Raw genomic sequence first — 497 nt, forward strand, 5'->3', positions numbered from 1 at the left:
GATGAGTGATGTACAGTCAAGGAGTGGTGTTTAGCTAAGTCAAGGTTGATGAAACTCTCTGAGCTGCCACTATCAATAAGACCATCTACTTCTGTTCCTTTGATGAATACTTTCACAACTGCCTTTGACAGTGAATTTGGAGTAGCCGCAGAAGTCACTGTTGCTAGAGTCGCATGGTCACTGGAATGTGTGGAGGCACTAGCTCTCGCTGATGCATTAGCATGACATACTTTAGCAAAGTGACCTTTCTTGTGGAATTTATGGAACATTGCTTCACGAGCAGGACACTTTGGACGTGGATGTCTTGAAAAACCACAAAAGAAACACACCGTACCTGCTGCTGCTGTCACTGAGACAGGTTCCACAGTAACTTCATTGCAAGAGTCTTGGTCAGGAATTGCAGCACTTACCACTCGAGAAGACTGAGTGGTACTGTATACTTCAGAATTCTTCTGGGCTGAATCTAGAGCTCTTGCCTGGTCATAGGCAGCGGCTAA

The sequence above is a fragment of the Cherax quadricarinatus genome, chromosome 96 (genome assembly GCF_038502225.1).
Source record: "Cherax quadricarinatus isolate ZL_2023a chromosome 96, ASM3850222v1, whole genome shotgun sequence".
NCBI classification, from domain to species: domain Eukaryota; kingdom Metazoa; phylum Arthropoda; class Malacostraca; order Decapoda; family Parastacidae; genus Cherax; species Cherax quadricarinatus.